This window comes from Bos indicus x Bos taurus, chromosome 13, assembly GCF_003369695.1.
Source record: "Bos indicus x Bos taurus breed Angus x Brahman F1 hybrid chromosome 13, Bos_hybrid_MaternalHap_v2.0, whole genome shotgun sequence".
Classification (NCBI taxonomy): Eukaryota; Metazoa; Chordata; class Mammalia; order Artiodactyla; family Bovidae; genus Bos; species Bos indicus x Bos taurus.
Window position 1 is genome coordinate 25,875,707 of NC_040088.1, and position 19,318 is coordinate 25,895,024.

General features: G+C 51.0%; 1 long non-coding RNA gene across 6 annotated transcripts in view; it reads right to left on the reverse strand.

Annotated features, from left to right (window-relative positions):
- Nucleotides 1-1,116: 1,116 nt before the first annotated feature.
- Nucleotides 1,117-19,318, reverse strand: part of LOC113903216 — a 31,514-nt gene continuing 13,312 nt past the window's right edge. For 4 of the 6 annotated variants that reach the window (XR_003514047.1, XR_003514049.1, XR_003514048.1 and 1 more), the window contains 4 exons: nucleotides 18,567-18,700; nucleotides 4,017-4,114; nucleotides 3,285-3,816; nucleotides 1,117-3,192 (listed from right to left, as the gene is read on the reverse strand). This is a non-coding gene — a long non-coding RNA (uncharacterized LOC113903216). The remainder of the gene's footprint in view (nucleotides 3,193-3,284; nucleotides 3,817-4,016; nucleotides 4,115-18,566; nucleotides 18,701-19,318) is intronic. The other 2 variants (XR_003514050.1, XR_003514051.1) reach the window with 2 other exon arrangements.

Here is a 19,318-nt window from a genome sequence, read left to right on the forward strand (position 1 = left end):
TGGCCATTTTGACCCGTGGGAGGTGTTACTTCACTGTAGTTGATTCGCATTCTCCAGAATTAGCCATGTGAAGCATCGTTTCATGTGCCTATTGACCATCTGTATGGAGTAAGTGTTCCATACAGACATTTGGAAGAAATGCTGATTTAGGGCTTTTGCCCATTTTTTGATTGGGTTTTTGTTTTTATGATATTGAGTTGCCTGAGCTGTATATTTGGAATTTAAGCTCTTGTCAGTTGCCTCATTTGCAAATATTTTGTCTTGGTCTATAGGTTTTCTTTTCATTTTGTTTCTGCATACCTTGTTTTCTTGTTTCTTTTAGGCTGCTTCACTTTTCTGCAGAATTTATCAGTTTCTAATGAGGCTTATCTTCAGTCTTACTCTTGACCTGCCCCAGAACCCCTGGTCTCCCTGTCCTGTCCACCCAAGTGCCTTTCTGCCTGGTACCCTGCTGTGGGGGCACTTGAGCCTGGTTGGTATTAACTGCTGGAGCAGAAGAGGGACAGCCATCTCCCAGGCAAACCCCCAACATGAGGTGACTGGAGGCCTGGCACTGTTCCTACAGTTCCTCCTCAGCTCCCCTTCCCAGCCTGTGGAGCCAGGCCACACCCAGCAAGGTTTGTGAATGGGCACTGGGCCCCAGGAATTGTACATCAACTCTAATTGCTGTTGTGATTGGGTGGGGGGGTGGGGAGCGGTCAGTTTCTCAGAGGAATTAATCTGCTATACTGGGAACAGGGTGTCCTCCTCCTGCCTCTGCTCAGATCGCTGCATCCTGGGCCACCGCTCACCCCCACACCTCCCGCCCCTGCCCAGAGCGTCCCATCAGCTGTTGGGAGGCCACTCTGCACTTTTCAACTTCGCTGCCTCTTGCACATCCTCAAGTGTCTGAGTCTGTGTTCTGTGCCTCCATTCATCTGCCCACCCATCCCCTCATCCAACCATCACCTCAATGCCTACTCTGCTCTAAGTGTGCTCTGGGATGTAGTGTTAGGCTCCACGAGTCAGGAGCGCCTGCGGGAGGGCAGACCAGGATCTGTGTGCACGCGGTCTTGCAGGGCTCCCATGTGTGGAGCTGCGCTCCATGCACAACGAATAAAGAGAAAGAGACCCATCTACTCATTCTAAACAGGTTTATTAGGCACCTACTGAGTGCCACGTGTGGAGAAAGAAGCTGGAGGGCCATTCAGTCGGCACAGCAGCTCTGGCCATCCCCTGGGTGCTCATCCAGAAGAACTAGAAGCCATGGACAGCAAATAGGCTTCCCCAGAGAGATCAGACGAAAGGGATGTGATGTCCAAGGAGGGCTGGACGGTGAGAGAGGCTTCCCAAGGGTGGGGAGGGCTGGCCAGGCCAGGGGTCCAGTTGGGGTGAGGGAGAAAGACCCCAAAAGCGGGTGCACAGGCAGGTGCAGACCGGCCGACAGCTGCAGGCTAAAGAATGTGAGGAGAATAGGGAGCTGTGGGTGCTCAAGGCCAAGGCTGGGGTCAGGGGCCTGCGCTCCTGGGTTTTCATCTTGATGCTCACTGGCCGCCACAGGGCAGTTGACCAGGTCGGGCCTCCATCAGGGAAGCAGGCAGACACGCGGCCAGGCCGGGCTGGCCTTCCCCTCATCCAACCCCCCACGTCCTAGCTCCTGAGTACACAGCCTGTGGGTGCTGCTCTCTCAGACCCTTCAGGAAAGCCTCCGCCCAACCCTCTGAACCAAGCACAACAGGATTGGGGGGGGCCCTCCGGAAGGGTCCTTCATGGTCACTTTCCACAAGGCGGTGCCTGACGCCCCTTCCCAGCCCTGCCCACGTGGGGCCAGGTAGTGCCCAGGTGGACATGGACCCCTCTCCCCAGCCCAAGTTTTCACACCATCATAAACCAAAGAACCCCTACCACCCCTTCAAACATGCACATGGAAACGGGCCTCCCAACTGCCCGCTTCCCTTCCCAGCTCAAAGGCGGCACCATTAACTTTGAAGAAACAGCCTTTGAACGTGGGCTTGGCAGCAGGCTCAGGGCACCATGGGAAGCAGAAGAACTTGACCGTGGCTCTGCCGTGGCCTCAACATTTCACTTCCAAAGGCTTTTCTGCGAAGGTTCTGGCACTGCCTTGGTCTGAATGACGGGTGGTGTTAACAATGTCGTCCTGCACAGGGGGCCCCAGAGAGAGGGCCATGGCCATGCCCAACCCCCACCCTACCACCCAGTGCCATGGCGATGGACAGAGACCCTGCCCAGAATCCAACAAAAGCTGCAAATGAAAACGGGGCTGGCAGCTCACCCAGGCGCCAAGCAAAAGGCTTGTCCTTAGCAGTCACAGGAAGCCCTCTTCGGCCTGTGCTCCTGTGTCCTGCCCTGCAGGCTGGCCTCCGTGACAGGTCCATGAGACTGACCATGAGGACTCTGAGCTGATGGGATGGACATCCTGCTGGGAACAGTCTCTGGGGTCTAAAGAAGAGTTAGAAACCCTCAAACGCAGCCAGACCTGGACGAGGGGCCTGGGAGCAGCCAGGACGAGTGATGCTGGCTGTGGCAGGGTGGCAGGGGGTGTGTGGTGGTGCTCTGTCCTCCACAAATCTGGCGCCCCGGGTGAGAGGGGTGGAGGACAAGCCCGTGGCCACCTCAGCCGAGGTCACTGCACCCAGTGGGCTCGTTTACTATGCAGCAGTACAAAGTGTGAGCTCTAGGGCTGTGCCGCTGTTAACTTTTTATTTTTAAACAGATGGTCTGGAGTTTCCTGCTTATCAACTAATACAGCTTGGCAATAAACTGGTACAGTAAATCCTCGTGTCTCGGGGTGGCTATGGGTGACGGGGCACCATGAATTAATCAGGCCTCTTAGAGAAGCCCAGTCGTGAACCTAAGGTCAGCTGTGATAAGGTATTTCTAAGAGGCCCATTGCTGGCCCAGACAGGACCCCAGTCTAACTGATATCTGCAGACCCTGCAACATGGAGACCCTTAAGTATAGGTGGGTTCTATTGGAGGGTGAAGACCACACCTTACCTCCCAGGACTCTATTTTCTGAGCAAAGCTCTCCTTCAAGGGCAAGGTGAGATACCCATCAAGAAGAGGCTGAAGCACTAAGATTTCACAGCAAGGAGGGACATTAAGGAGGCTCAGTAGTACCACACAGAGTAGTGTCAGGGCTTTGTGGGGGACACAGCTGCTGATGGCTCCAAGGACACTGAAAGCAGAAAGGCTTGGGGGAGAGAGAGATAAGGGGGCAAAAGGTTAACACGATAAGCAACCCCCTCACACACCACAACATGCCCACAGCCCCCAAGGTCACACCTGGATGGATCTTCAACTTGGTGTCCTTTTTCCATTAGCCAAAACAGCCCTCAGTGCAGCAGACATTTACGGGTGATCTTCAGGCTGCTGTCTGCTGATTTAGAGAAGTAGCCATGATTTTGAAAACGGGCCCCTTTCTCAGGTGAACGCGAGCAGGCTGTAATGAAATGGGCCAAGTGGAGCTCTCCCAGGCCTCCAACATGATCTCAGACAGATCACCTGTGTGAAGTTAACTCCTGCGGGCCTTATCCTTCTACTTGGCCAGAGAAAGGAGTCAGAGTCGTGAGGCCCTGCTGATGCTATAGAGCAGGGGTGGGGTGGGGAGCTGTATGGCGTGGCCTCCTTCACAATGGGAGGGAAAAAGCTGGTGGAACCCATGATGCGTCGTCACCCAACCATCATGCAGACAAGGAAACCCACATGGGTCACGTCACCTACCTGAGACCACAGGGCCACAGGTCCAGAGCAGGTCCAAGAAGTGTCCAGGGTGGGAGAGTGTGGGTGGGCCTAGGAACCTACCTTGGAGAGTCTCCTAAGAAAGAGGCACCACCTGTTAGGCCTGGGGCACTTTGTGCCAAGGCTGTAACCCTGGCAAGGTCAATCACCCAGAGATCAGTACTATGGGTGGGGCTCCAGCGAGATCATGGGGGTGTCCAGGAGCCCCCATCATAATGGACACACTGCACCAGGCACCCACCCACCCCGCCCCCCACCCAGCTAACCCCCAGGTACCTGCTGTTCCCATTGGGACTAGAGGTGGTGCTCGTACTGATCTCTCTCTAGGATCACTTTCCTCACTGGTCAGAAAACCCGGGAAAATCTGTATCACCCTGTTTGGAAGATGAGGATGAGCGGCCTCCTCAAAGGGGGCCAGAGGAGGGGAGGCACTGCTGGTGTCCGTAAGGCCAGCGGGGTACCCTCCCCACCATGTGGGCTCCAGGCCCCAAGGAACCAGCTCAGGACAGACTGAGCCCCAAGAGCTGAGGAAGGGCCCAGAAGCAGCAGAGACCCTCTACTACACAGTCCACAGAAGGTCTCAGAGGGAAAGCCTCCCAGACACTGGCTTCTGGAAGCCACCCCAGCTCCAGCCTGACCCACCACCTGAGTTCAAATCTGGGCTCTCCCACTTTCCTCCTGTGTGGCCTCAGGAAAGTTATTTGACCTCTCTGTGCCTCAGCTTCCCTCTGAGACTACTGTGAAGATTGAACGAATGAACGTATTCTCCTGGGACGGAGAAGGCCCCGCTCGTTGCGTGTGCTCACTTGTGTCCGACTCTGGGACACCCATGGACTGGAGCCCCCCAGGCTCCTCTGTCCATGGGATTTTTCAGGCAAGAATACTGGAGTGGGTAGCCATTTCCTCCTCCAGGGGATCTTCCCGACTCAGGGATTGAACCCGTGTCTTCTGCATTGCAGGCAGATTCTTATACCCGCTGAGCCACCAGAGAAAAGACTCATCAGAGGGGAACAAACAAGGCAGGAGGAGAGCTTCCCTAGGCCAAGCTCCTCAAGGAAAGAGGACCTCCCAATCCCCCAGGAAGGTGTCCCTGAAGGCCTAGCAGTAGTCACAGCTGCCGTGGCTCTTCCCAGGGGCCTGGACAAGCAATAGTGAAGTCGGAACCACAGAGGACCAGGAGTAAATTCTGCACAGGAATAGGAATTACTCGAGAGCTGCCCACAGCCAAGGCCCTGAAGGCCCCAAGAGACCCCCTCCAGCACAGCGCCCTCCTCCTCTCCCTCCCCTGTGCCTTGAGCCACACCCAGACTTCAGCCTTGCCCCAGCCTCCTTGGTGCCTTCCTAACCACAGCTGAGAGGCCCAGAGCTGCACAGATGTTGGTGTAGCTGTGGTCACTACCCTGGCCCTGTGGAGTCTGTTCAGACTGCTAAGCGGCCACTGGAGAAAACCAGGCCACCTTGCTGGCCCCATGGGCTCAGCAAAGGCCCAGGGAGGGCTCACTGCCCCCTTCTTCCACTGCCTCCTCGCCAGGCCAGGCCACTCCAGGCAGGTCCATGAGCCCAGGTCTCCTGGCCCAATGTCAAGGCAAAGTCAAGGAGGCCCTGGGCAGCCGCTCAGAGGCTAATTCTGATGGCCCTCATTCCTCCCGAGATAATAATAGCTCCACTTTACTGCAGGAGGCAAGTGCAGATGCCTACAGAGGCCAGGCCTGCTCAGCCTTGACTGATGGGGCCAGGTGGTGGCGGGTCTGTGGCTCACCGACAGGGGGCGGCCGCCCCTCAGCTTCAGGGCCTGTGGACAGTGGGCCCCAGACACCCAAAGGCTCCCTTAGGCCCAGAAAAGTCAAATCTCCAAAGCTTTTGGGAAAATCTCCTATGATCGAAACGTTCGCGACGAACAGAAGTCAGACTTTAAAAAAATCTGTGCGGATGAAACACATCCTGGGTGGGTTCAGGCCTGGGGGCAGCGTCCAGCTCCCCTCTGGGGTGGTGGGCATCCACAGATGAATTTCTGCTGTTAATAACAGCGGTGGCACTTCGGGGCCTGTGCGGGAAGGGAGAAAGGTCCTAGGCAGAGGAACAGCTGCCCAGGGGGCACTGGTGGGGCGCTGAGGCAGGTGCTCAGGTCTGTTCTACAGCCAAAACCAGGGCCTGAACCAAAGCTGTATCCCCACTCCCCTCTGAGCTGGGGGATGGGTCCTGCTGACCTCCCACCTCCAGACCTGTCCCTTGTGGGCCGTACCCTGTCCCCAGCACCCGCTCAGAGTCCTCACCTGCCCCTCCTCCGCTTGCCAGGACGTTTAGCTCACTCACATGACCTTCTCGCTACCTCTTCACATGCTGGGCTGCTTCCCAGACCTAATCCTGCCCTGCTCTCCTGACCATATCTGGCCATGGTGAGGCGGCGGCCTCCAAACCCTGCTGCCCCTCTACCCTGCCATGACTGGGCTTCCGTGTGTCCTGGGACATTAAAAATATCTGTGCAGCCTTGGCACATAAAAGCCCAGTGCCCCCAGCTGTTGGAATACAGGGCCTCACTGGCCGGCACATGCCACCGCTTCCAATAAACGTCAGCTGACCTGGAACGCGGTGGCCAAGCCCTCCACCCCATCTCACAGCTCTTAACTTGGCTCCTGTGTCAAGGGTATTGTCAGCCCAGCCCATTCCCGACCCTACAAGGAGAAGACAGGCGCAGGCTGGGGGCCTCTGCGCCATCTGTGTGCCCGGGACACAGAGCACATGCCTGGAGTGTGGTGCGGTATCCACCACAGCTGTCCCTCTGCCTGGCTGCCGACCCCGATGGGCCCCATGGCCCTGGGATTAATAGAGCACAAGGGGGCCCGGCAGCTGGCGGGGGCAAAATCTTTCCACACGGACGGTGACAACTGACATCACGCTGATTTGGGCCCCGTAGGCTCCATGTGTGCATTCTTTTGGAAAGACCACAGCTGCAACCTGCCTGCTCACTGGAAATGCGTCCACTTCGCTGGCGAAACAGAGGACATTTCCAGTGAGCAACTGGGGGCCTTTAAGAGGGAACTCAGATGTTGGGTGGTGGCTTTGGGAGACTCGGGCTCGCAGGAGTGAGGTCTGCTCCTCAGGCCAGGTCCCCTCGGTCTGTGCCGTGGTTACACATCTTGTGGGGAAGAAGAAGGGAAAGCAGGTTCATGACCTGACATGCTCACCCCCGGGGAATGGAGGAAGAGGGTGGCCTCAACAGCCCCCAAAAGAACTCAAAAAGAGTAGGGGTGAAATGAGATGATTTCTGGAATTGAGATCCTTTAAAGTCCACTCAGAGAAAAGGTAGAGGCAATCGAGGGAAGCAGGGCAGTGGGGCTGATGGCCATGCAGACGTGCTGGGGCCCTGGCCCCCTCTCTGCCTCGGGGCGCTTGGAAACTTCCATAACAAGTTTAAAAATATACACGTCAAAAAAGTATTCAACAGAAGTTTGCTGAGGGCCTAGTGTGTGCTGGTACTCTCTGGCAGAGAAGGGAGTGAGGCCTGGCAGGTGACGGAACATCGGGTCCCCTCCTCGCGTGCCCTGGATTGGTGTCAGATGTCCCATTCCACTGGCGCATACCTTTTAAATTCAGTGTTTAAAAATACCACAATGAGCCTTGTAACCCTCCAGCTGACCCAAGAAAGCACAGGCGGTAACCTGATCAACTGGACCCCCTGTTCCCCTGCCCACCTTCTCATGGAGGCAGTGAAGATGTCACGCGAGTTGATCTGGGTTGACCACGTGCTGCTCATGTACAGCACTTCGCCTTTATCATGCATAGACTGCTTGCTTTTGAACTTCACTATGTCTGAATACGGCCTTTCAGGCACAGGCTCTCTTTCCTGGCATTTTCTGGCAGTCGGTCAAAAACAGAAAGCGCAATGGAAGACCCGCTCCCCCACTAAACCCCTGAGTGAGAAGGGCAGCCACAGCCCTCCCAGGCCCGGGGCGCTGCTTGTGAGGCAGCTCTGCTGAGGCCAAGGGCATGGGGTGAAGCCCCCTGTTAAGCCTCATTCTTGGCTGTGTCTGCAAACGGAACTGAAGTATGTGAAGTGACAGCAAATGTCATGGTAAAAGCAGAGCAAGACAACTGCGTCTGTCGATGTATTACGAGAAGGCAAGTGTCACTGAAAGCAGACCCGCCCCAGCCACTGGGTCCCGGTGAGACTCCACAGGGCGCTGCAGTGTGGGAGAACTCTTCTTACCACATGTCCACCAGGAGAGGCCTTCCCTGGTTCTGGCGTCAAATCTAACCTGTCCCCTTTGATGGTGAGGGATACAGGAAGACCACCTGTCTTCATAACCCCTCTGGGTTCCACATGAGTATCTATCAGGGAAAGGAGGGTGCTGGACTGGATGTAGGCAGCGTCTGGGCTGATTTCCAGAGACGAGGACCACCGCTATCTGTTTTAAGAGCTATGCAATGATCTTGGCATATTATATATGTATTTAAGAAACACTCAGCCAGGAGCTAAGTGATGGTGGTATAACTGTCCTTTAAAACCAAACTCATTTATGTAAAGAAAGCAAGTGAACCTAAAGAAAACCATTCCATGGCTAGAGTGTGGCAATATGGCAAAATCATGAAGCTACAAGAGCAACAAGTTTGAGCACAAATGATCTCGACACTTCTAAGAGACTGCAAAAGCTTCTCTAATTTCTAAGCTGCTACTGAGCTCAGAAAGTTCTGACTACGTTATCTGCTTAGAAGTGGCCATTCCACACAATAGGCAGCTACCTGGCTGGACTGAGCCTCCTCGGCTCCCCGTCCTGTGCTTTGGAGCATTTCCACAGCTCTGCCAGCACAGAGCCCACCGCCCACCAAAGCTGCTGCTGAAGGAAGCCCTCAACAACAGGGCTCAGCTCTTGGTCAGGAGCCCCAAGGAACCTCTTGGAAAGCTCCCGTTTTTCTCTCCTGAGTTTGCTCTTTGCCCCAAGTTTCCATAGTGACTTCAGAAAGAAACAGACAAGCACATTACTCTTCATGCAGGCAGTTCACCCAACTCCACAAGTGCTCTCAACCACAGACCCTCTCTCATCACACACAAGCCTATTTGAAAAATACTTTGAGATGGGAATGACTTCTTTTAAACATCGTTAAAAGTAATTGTATTATTAATTGTATTACCTCCCTTATGCATTTTAGTGCCACATTATTAATACTATTAAGGGAAAGCCAGGGGTCACCTGTCATCTCAGCACCCTTCTCCTCATTAGCACTTCCTTCCACACTCAAGTATGTCCCATTTGGATGACAGCGACACAGTCACCCTAGTTGTGCTCCATGACGAACTTGTCTATGCCTGCAATGAGTGGCTGGGTAGGAGCAGGGGGAGGACAGAGATTCAAAAGGCCGAAGAGCATTGTTTAAATTGCGGCCATTCCGAACTTAAACTGTCCAGATCCAGGATTAGGAAAAGAGGTCTACCGCCTGGGTTCAAAACTATCAGCTGCCACGTGGTAGCGGAGTGAACAGTGCTATTTCTACAGGAGCTCAGTTACCTTCAAGAAGAACTAAAAGTGGCCCTGACCGCAGAATACACGGCCTCTCTCTTCTCAGATCTTTTATTGAGGTTTTTCTACCCTCTGTCTTCGTGGCAGACTCTGAAATAAACTTCACTGAAATTCAGTGTTTTTTCTTGATCCATTAGAGACAAGAATAATGAAGGCCAGGTCACGACCCCACAGACCCAGCCCTAAGCCCTCACTCCCACCCTGGGGAGGTCTGGGCTTTCCAAGCCAGAAGAACAGGGTGGTGTGGAGAGTGGAGTCACATGTGCTGCTGGGGATCAAACTGGTGGCCTTGTATTGAAGGGCGGCTGAGCCAAGGCCCCGTGTCTACCTGTGACCCAGGTAGACAGTTAGATCTACCTCAGCAGTCGCAACCCTAGAGAAGCCCCTGTGAACACATACATAGGAGCAGATTGAAAGGACAGGGGCGATGGTCTTCTAACAGGGACCAAGTGCATGGGGTCGGGGGTGGGGGTGGGGTGGAACTATCAGCATGTTCTCTTCAGACAGAGATGATGACTGACAATCTAAGAGCCAGGCAGCTTCCGTGACCCAGCTAAGGGTCTCCAAGATACAGGGCCAAGTGAAAAGCCACAAAGTGGCATAGACATTACTTCCATTGTTTTTTTTAAAGCAATTTTTCTGTGGAAACTGGCCAGTATGTGAAGTTGGTAACCTCAGGGGCATTCGAGAGGTGGGTTATGGAGACAGTCACAAGTTGAGGGTTATTAAGGCAGACTTTGGCCTTTAGCTCTAGTTAGTATTTTAAACTTCTTATGTAATGTACTAGTTCATATATTATACTTGTAATTAAACATTAAATATCTCAAAGTAATGCCAGAGAGGAGCTGCTGCTATGTCACAGGTTTCATGAAGCAGACATCTTGAGAAAACTGACTTGTCTTTCTTGTTCCTAACTTCCATATTTGGGGGACAAGCTTTAAGTAGTTAACAGGTGCTTTTGGAGTTGGGTGAATTTTTGAACCACCGGCAGAAATAAGTGTCACCAAATTATCTTCACTTTAACCTTGCCCAAGCCTTTCCTGGCTGCTGGGTGGACTCTGCCAGGCTTGATTACTAAGGGCAGGTATAGTTCTATTTCTAGCTTCCAAACCACTTCTGGTCAGTTCCTGCTCTGCTCTTTCTTTAACAAAAAGCCGGCAGAATGTCAGTTCTACAGTGATCAAGAAAAGAATGCGAAGCTGGGAACTGTCCATTTGGATGCTCACAGAAAGTAGATCTGACATCAAGGGGCTGACATCCGAGCCCTCAGCTTACAGTCCACGTCTCAGGGAAGATGCCTCACTTGTCGGAATGAACAATAAACTAAACCTGAATCACAAAAGTTCTCATCTAAGAGATGGCTTTGCCATTCCAAGCAGGTCCCACCTCTGAGCCTCAAGTCTCCCAACCTGTACTGCCAAGGAGCTAAGATTTCATCTCTCAAGGCACATGAAAAGATACCCAATATCACTGTTGCTGCTAAGTCTCTTCAGTCGTGTCCGACTCTGTGTGACCCCATAGACGGCAGCCCACCAGGCTCCCCCGTCCCTGGGATTCTCCAGGCAAGAACACTGGAGTGGGTTGCCATTTCCTTCTCCAATGCATGAAAGTGAAAAGTGAAAGTGAAATCGCTTAGTCATGCCCGACTCTTCGTGACCCCATGGACTGCAGCCCACCAGGCTCCTCCGGCCATGGGATTTTCCAGGCAAGAGTACTGGAGTGGGGTGCCATTGCCTTCTCTGAACATCACTGTTAGGAAAATGCAAAACAAAACTACAATGAAGTACCATCTCACACCAAAGAGTCTACAAATGACAAATGCGGAGAGGATGTGGAGAAAAGGGAACCCTCCTACTGCACTGCTGGTGGGAATGTGCATTGATGCAGCCACTTATGGATAACAGTATGAAGTGTCCTCAAAACACTGAAAACAGAGTCACCATATGACCCAGCAATCCCACTCCTGGCCATACATCAGGAAAAGACAAGAAGTCCAATTCGGAAAGATACATGTTACACTATTTACAATAGCCAAGACATGGAAGCAATCTAAGTTTCCTTCAAGAGATGAATGGATAAAGATACAGTACATAAGAGGCCACTAAGACACAAGACCCAACTTGACTGGCTGCCCCAACTTTACATTAGGTTCTTCTTGCCTCTCTGGGGGAAGCACAATCGCCTTCTTGGCTTCTTGACCTTGACCACCACCACCAACTGAGCTGCAGTCAATTAAGCTATCATTTCAGCAGCTCAATACCAGTTTGCTTGCTAATTCCTTTCCTCATTTCATCACCTTCACAACTCTGGAGGGTAGGTTTCTTTGGACCCTAGAAGGACCTTATTTTGCAACTGTGGAGGCAGAAGATGGGACAGGTAGTGCCACTGGTTAGCTATGAAGCAGGAGGCAAGATGTATCTCCAGCCCCAGCTGTTCCCAATCCAGCTTCTTGTCTCTCATCCTAGCCTTTCTGTTGAGTTCCTCTCACAGGATACCATCTTATTTCCTTTTATTTTATTATTATTTTTGTACACTTTTGGTCATGCCACACGGCATGTGGGCTCTTAATCCCCTGAACAGGGATGCATTGGAAGCTCAGAGTCTTAACCGCTAGACCACCAGGGAAGTCCCTGTTTCCTTTTAAAACCCACCTAAGTAGCTTCAGACAAAAGACATTGAGAAAATCCCTTTAAACAAAGAAGCACAGTGAGGATGCCCCACTGCACCCATCTCCTCTAGAAAAGGAGCAATGACTCCTGTCTCTCACATAGTCTCAGGAACATGCCAACACACAAAGGAAGGGTAAAGAAGCCAGGAAAAAAGGAAGGAAGAAATAAAAACATGAATCTAACTACATGACAAGACTAACTAGAAGAAGACAAAAGGATAAACCAAAATTTATTTTTAAATTAAGAAGAAAGCCCAGAATTACCAAATAACACAGAACTGTGAAGTCCAAAAGAACATGAGTTGGAAGTTCCTGATTTTGACATTTCAGAAAACGCTAAAATGTTCAAATTACTATGGAATGCCAACCTAGGTTGCCAACGAGGTTTTTTTTTTTAATATGCTGTCATTTAAAAAACTAAATAAAAACCAAATTTTAAATAAACTTCTAAAAAGTCCTCTAATATCTTCCAACAAAAAGCCCCAAGTTGCTATCAATTGTCACCCAAAAAGAAATGACACTGAAATACCGAAAGGTAGGAAGCTTCTGCAGCCTCCATCTCAAGGACAGCCCCTTCCCGGAATACGCTTAACCTGACGGAAACCCCACGACATCATCTTGATTTCTCTCACTCCACTGTGCGTTGGCATCTGGCAACCAGTGACTTAGCAGGACTCTCTCCTATGTACGGGATTCTCTTCTACAAACCTTCCCACATCCACCTCTCAGCGTTTGCTGGAGCAGCTCCTGGATGCCTCATAAACCAAGCAATTGTAAAGGGAGCAAAACAAGAGAAAGATGCACAAAAATCAATACCATTTCTATAAACAATAATCAACAGCCTGAATATAATGATAAAGCAGATTCTGCTCACAATAGCAACAAACATATCAAATGCTTGGGAAATACTTGATACATATTCATATATCAAACTCCACAAAGGATATATTAGAATTATATAAAGAAAACACAAATCCTTAATGTATGAAATAGAAACTCAAACGAAGAAGAGACCAAACTTCTGGCTGAAGGCTTAACAACGCTATTTCCCAACTTAATTTATAGATTGACTCAAAATCCAGTCAAGGCATCACCAAGGTCATTACAGAATTTGGTAAGAATGATTCTTGAATTCTATAGAGAAATAAATGGGCAAAACAATCAGAGGATTCTGAGAGCACACAGAAGATTCTTGTCCCAGAAGATCCTGAACTATAGTATGAAATGATGATTGTTAAGGCTATAAACCAACTAAAACACTGGGAAAAGACACCACAACTTAATACAGCAGAATCAAATTCGTTACCAATAGAAAAATACACGGGCCCCACTACTGTCCCCGTAGTCTGAAGACAGAGTGATAGTTTTCAAAACCTTCTTGTCTCAATTTGGAACAGGACATTTTAGAGTTTCTAAGTATTCTTGCCTGGAGAATCCATGGACAGAGGAGCCTGGCAGGCTACACGGTCCATGAGGTCGCAAGAGTCGGACACGACTTAGCGACTAAACCAAACCAAGCAATACCAGAAAATTTCAAAGTGACAAAGATGAAGATTTCTTGGCAATCTAAAAAAAACCCTTTTGAATTCCTGTGTGTTTCCCTAGGGTCATCTCAAGCCCTACCTCCTCATTCCTAGGCTGTCCAAATCACAATTTGAAATTCATTAGATTCATCTTGTTCTCTGTGAGTGTGAGGATGGGGTGGCAGAGGTGCTGGCACCGGGCGCCAGAGAATTTTCCAAGTTCTTTAGTCAGGGGCCCTGGCCCACCTGCCTGGCATCCAGCAGGCCCCACGCAGCCCTCAACTTCCCAGCTGCACAGATTGTTCCAGAAAGTAATTAGGAATTCTCCAAGTCCTCACTTGCCACAAACCAATCAAACTCAGCCATTTGGAAAACAAGTCTTGTTTTTCCTTCTCTCACCAGTGAAGAGCTGGGAGGGAAATGTCAGCTCTTTCAGGAAGAAATTTCTAGACCAGCAAAGGGAAAACCTCCCAATTTACAATGATTTTAGGCTTCCCCCTCAAAAAAAAAAAAAACCCCAAAACAAAAAACAGATGGAAGTGAGAGGGCCCAGAAGTCATCACCAGTCAAGAGTGAGCTTTCACTTCTGATCTAAGAAGACCTGCTCTCTCATTCTTCCAGTTCTGGGACATTTTCATTAACCCCAGCAGTTCGTGTCTAACTGTGGGCCTGCTGAGACCTGTATAATCCTGGCCCTGGAAGTGACCTTGTCCATCCTCTGGCCCAACATCTCAGGACGAGCAGGCACAAGGGAAGAAGGGGAGGCAGGTATCCACCAGAAGCAGGAAGCAGAGGGCGGACCCCAGCAGGCCGGGGACCTGCTCATAGGGTGGCTCATAGGGGTGGCAGGTCCAGAGCACCTGCCACCCCTGCCTGGCTGACAGGTCCCACAGCCTACAGACACTCGCATCTGTGTCAGTAGGATGGCCCTCCCCTGACTGCCTTGGGGAAAAACAAAGCCAAGTGCAAATAACAAACAAATACCTTAGAATCCTCCTCAACTCAAGCACCACCACCATGAATGAGGCTGATTCCCTAGTTATCAGAACGGACTGATTACAGAGCCCAGCGTCATTTGCCTGAAGATAATTGCCTCAATTCTCCACTTCACTTTGCCCATATAGAAACAGTCCCAATCTACCCAAGCCTCAGTGACTAGGCGTGTAAAATTGGTCTAATCACATCTTGAAGAGCTTGGGCTCAAATGATGGCTCCGAGCGCCAGCCTGAACCATGACACCAGCAGACTCTCTCCCTCCCTCTGGCGCGCCACTGCCTCACCCCGCCCCCAGCCAGGACCAAGCCTGGAGAGGTGAGTCAGACCCTCAGCAGAGCAGAGAAAAACAACGTGGAGGCTCTCTGTTAATGCCAGTGGCCAGGGGACAAGGTGGGAGTCAGGGTGAGCTGAACAAAAGCAAAGCGGCGTGCCGAGGACACTCCTGACGGCTGAGCGTCCTCTGCCATCAGTAGCGCTTTCACCCACCGCCCACCATCCCCACGAGGGGCTGCCACGGAGGGCAAAGGGTGCAGCTCACACTACATCACCTGGGCCGTGGGCAGCGCTGGCCATGGAAAAGCACCAGGCAGGCTGGGGCAGGGCAGGTGACCGAGCCCAGTCCTCATTTCTCCAGGACAGAGTAGGCAGAGAGCCAGAGTCCAATGTGAACCTGGGACCACACCACACGAAAGCTAAGAGCCAGAGTCAAGACAGAGAAAGGGAGGCGTCCCGCCTCAGGAGGCCCTGGCCACCCAAGCTTACACCCTGCCTGGGGGAAGGGCCTTCCAGACACTTTCTGTTCGATCAGTAGCCTAGAAATTGCTCCGCCCATGACAGGAGCAGGTGGGCAGGCGGGTGGATGCAGGGTTGGTGGGAGAACCTCGAGAGAGCACAAAGCTAAGGCGAACGAAGGCCACTCGTGAGAGGACAACACCAGCAGCGCTGCACGGGGACACACAATAGAGAATCGCAATCCCAACAACAGAAGCCAGCCAGGTCAAAAAGATGATGACTTCCTCCTGTTGTCTGCTTCTGCTCTGGATGGGAGTGCTCCCAAAATCACAAAATCAGGGGCCTGGCCCTGTGGCCCTTTCTACTGGTGAGAGCCAATCAATGCCGGTACTGCTTGAGTAAGTTACATGGTGCCCAGAGAAGCGAGACAAACCCAGACCTCTGTAGGGGGCAGGCAGGAGGGCTGACGCCAAATTCCCAGGGCTGGAGGGGTTGAGCCTTCTGGCTGATTGCCACAGTCAGGGGCGAGTAGCACTTCAAACTCCCTGAATTCATTTCTACCCAAAGGAAAGTTTGAAAAGCTCTCCATCTTCAAAAATAACCTTTTCGAATGATTGTCCAAAAAATATGTTCAAGAGTGATTGTACCCACTTGCCTGGAGGAGCAGAACCGATCTTTTATCTTCCGTCTCATCTTGGAAAATGTACTGGTGTTGAGGGGACCTGTGACAATGCCCCAGCAAGCCTTCTGAGAATTCCTGTGAGTCATCTGTCTCCCCAGAGGTACCAGAGCAGGGCTTTGCACACAGTAGGCACGTGGGTTGAAAGCCTTCTAATGGGCTCCAAACAAAAGAAAAGAAAAGAAAGCCTCAAAGTCAGACGAGGGAAGACCCCACCTCCTGCAGAAACCCACCAGATGGACACTCCCTGACATAACCACTGCCCGCTGGCTTCCCTCCCTGGTTTGCCCATCTGGGAAGGATTGAGGATTTGCCACCTGTTGGCAATCCACTCTCTAATAATTGGGGGCATTTCCCACTGACGTGCATGTTGTCAAATGGCAGGGCTTGGTCCCCTCTCAATCACCTCCATCTCCCCACAGGCCTGGAAGACTGTCCTGGTCATAGAAGTGACTCAATGTGCAATTGCTATACAGCTAATTTCATTTTTAATTTCTGAGACAGCTCAGGGCAGGGAGGCAAAGAGGCCCAATATAATGAATAGACAGACGGCTAATTTCTCTGCCAGTGAGTTGTGGAGCAGAGAGCCACAGAGTCCCACCTTGGTTACAAAAGGCCCACCCACCACTGGCTGAGGCTTCCCAGTTAACACCTGTTTGCTTGCGTCCTAAAACTGCCACCCAGACATTCCTTCCTGCCATTGAGCCACCTGCACTTTCATATGCCTCTGAAATAGAAGCCGAGTTGGAAGAACACGTCCATTGATAGAGCCCTCAGCTCCTCTCCCAGGGCCTCCAGACCCCTTTCATGAAATCAGATTCTGACTTGAAAAGAACTCAGTGAGCGTGGGGTTCTAATCCACCCGGCTCAGGAGTCCTGGGGAAAACATCTCCAATATGTGGTCCTCTGTCTTTTGATTTAATGCTGCTCCTGACAAAGAGCCAACCACCTCCTGACAGCCGTTGCATTTCACAGTCCTAATTGTTTGAATACTCTTCCTTGGGCTGAGCTGACATAGCCTGCTGGAACTATGTTCCGTAGGTTCTAATTCTACCCTCCCAAGCCACATAAAAGACATCTTAGTGCCTCTTCCCCAGGATGATCCTGTAAAGGGCTGGAGACAATACTCTTCAGAATGAACTGGGAACTGCACTTCCCTATCCCATGGGCTCAGGGGCCACCCTCCGGCCGAGCCCCGCAGGTGACATACATCCACACTTTATTTACCACAGACAGACAGCCCCTCGCTCCTTAGCCTGGTAACAACCCGAGGTCGTTCATCACCACTTGCTCCTTTTTGAAATTCATCCTGCAGCAAGCACTTTTAAAGTCATACACGTAATGCATTTTAAAGAGCGTTTTCTGCACGGAGCCATTTGCTTGGCCTCGGCACTAAGTGCGAGATGGAACAGTATTTTAGTGTGGTCCTCCTGCTCTCGGAGCCCGTGTCAAATGAACGCCAGAAACGTACCTGTAACTATACATGACTGGGGCTCTAAATGCGGTGCTTTGTTAAATGTTCGTTTGTTGATTAAAATGCATCTTGCAAAGAAAGTGCATTTCTAATGCAGACTGTAGTCCAAAACTATGTATTATGTAATGCACATTTTTTAATAATGCAGGCAATCTCGTGTATCTGTATTAGTGGATCAGCTCTGAGCTGCCATCTCCATTACAGGCAGAAAGCACTCCTGCAAAACGAAGTACTTTCTTATGTCCACTAAAGAATCATAATCCCCCTCATTGCTGACAGCTGGCATTTGTCTCCATTGAAAGGGCATTCAGCAGCACCCACATCTGCCTGATTTTTTCCCAATGTGCCCTGAGAACCACTTGAGTGATGTCTTTATGTTCCACTCACTGTCAGGGGGGCTGCACTGATTGAAAGAAAGAAAGCAGATGGGTCAACGTGAGCAGAACCTTTGGAAATGTCTCAGGGTGGGGCTGAGAGATCAGGATTTGAGATCTATAGCTCCAAAGGACCCTGTCCCCTGTCCTGTAATAACATCCATATGTCACAGATCCAGGCATCTGTGACAGTAAACCCCTTTTGGTCGCTCTGGACCAAGGAGGAGGAAGAGAGCACGACAAGAATGCAGACATGTGCCCTTTGACGAGGTTTGCAAATCGATTCCACTTTATTAGACTGATCAGTATTTTAATGCTACAAATGAACTCAATGAACTCAAGACACAAGACAGGCACTGCTGAGAAGCCAGGTCAGGAACATTCAAGACCATTCACAGCCAAGACGCAGATATAAAACCTTCACATGTCCACAACAGTGGCTAGGATCTCACTAAGGTCTTAACTCTGGGCTTCACAGCTCTAAGGCGAACATGGAAGGAAAGGGGTGTGTGCCCCACCATGCTGAGGAACCACTGTGGATGCAGGGCACTCTACTGTGGACTACCACAAAAGGTAAAGCAGAATCACCTCATAGAGGAGGGACCACCCTGATGGTCCCGTGGTTAAGAAACCGCCTGCCAATGTAGGGGACACGGGTTCAGTCCCTGGTTTGGGAAGATCCCACGTGGCATGGAGGAACTAAGCCTGTGTGCTACAACCACTGAGCAACAGAAGTCACCTCAATGAGACGCCCAAGCACCATAACAAAGAGTAGCCCCCGCTTCCCACAACTAGAGAAAGTCCAAGTGCAGGAATAAAGACCCAGCAGAGCCATAAAGAAAGAAAGAAAAGAAAAAGAATTACCTCATGGACTCTTGAAGTCTCTGCCACGTTGACTCAAAGACAAGAAAAACCACCTGTGCCACTTGGAAGCTTGTTGGTACTTGCAGACTTGAGGAAGATGGTTTTGCTGAGTTGTACCACGGGTGGACCTGTCACTAGGGCAAAAGGGATGCTCTGTATCTGAATAAGGTGGGCAGAAGCAGCAGTCAAGTTGCAACTGGAACCCTTGAGCTTCCAAAGTACTACCCTTTCCTAAGCAAGGACCACTCCAGGGACCCCCTCCAGGAGAACGTGGACCTCGTTTGATTTTCCAGGGCCAAGAGATGGTCTCATCTCCTTTGGGGTTCAACGATATGACCTAGGGGGTCTAGCTGTCCCGTAGCCCTAATACTCTGGTTGACCCAATAAATTTTCTCATATTGTAGAATGCATACTGAATCAAACAATGCTGATGGGTAAGGAGTGAGTCCTGAGTGGTTTAATGCTCTGATTAACATAAGATTAGTCCTAAAGATTCTCTCCTTAATATGAGATTGCCTTTCCTTTCCTCTTCTTCCTACTCTACCACCTTCAGCACCTAGAACAGAGGTTGGCAAGAGCTAGGCATTCAATATTTGTTGAATGACTGCACTTTGTTGAAAACCTGTTTATGAAAAGAGCTGTGAACGGTACCCTGCGGTTTCCTTGATAGCCGAACGCCCTGCAGCGCCCTCCAGGGTCGGCGAACTGGTTTGCACGTACTGAACCATCAGCACAGATCTTCCTTGAGGGAT